Consider the following 251-nt stretch of genomic DNA (forward strand, 5'->3'; position numbering starts at 1 on the left):
TGCTAGCAAAATGTCTAGCATTCAAGGCACAGTTACTAGCATCTTGAGCACCGCTAGCATTCCAGGTACCATCGCTAGCGTTTCAGGCACAGTCTTGAGCAATGCTAGCATTCCAGGTACCATCGCTAGCGTTCCAGGCACAGTCTTGAGCACCGCTAGCATTCCAGGTACCGCCTCTAGTAAAAGCTCTAGCGTTCCAGGCACCGTCGCTAGCATTCCAGGCACTGTCTCCAGTGTTCCGGGCCCTGTAT

The 251-nt window shown here is 53.0% G+C and overlaps 1 protein-coding gene across 1 annotated transcript in view; it reads left to right on the forward strand.

Annotated features, from left to right (window-relative positions):
- LOC116685762 (uncharacterized) overlaps positions 1 to 251 on the forward strand; it is a 4,653-nt gene that overhangs the window by 3,054 nt on the left and 1,348 nt on the right. The gene's annotated exons all lie outside the window — the stretch shown is intronic.

Source organism: Etheostoma spectabile, unplaced genomic scaffold, assembly GCF_008692095.1.
Source record: "Etheostoma spectabile isolate EspeVRDwgs_2016 unplaced genomic scaffold, UIUC_Espe_1.0 scaffold270, whole genome shotgun sequence".
NCBI classification, from domain to species: domain Eukaryota; kingdom Metazoa; phylum Chordata; class Actinopteri; order Perciformes; family Percidae; genus Etheostoma; species Etheostoma spectabile.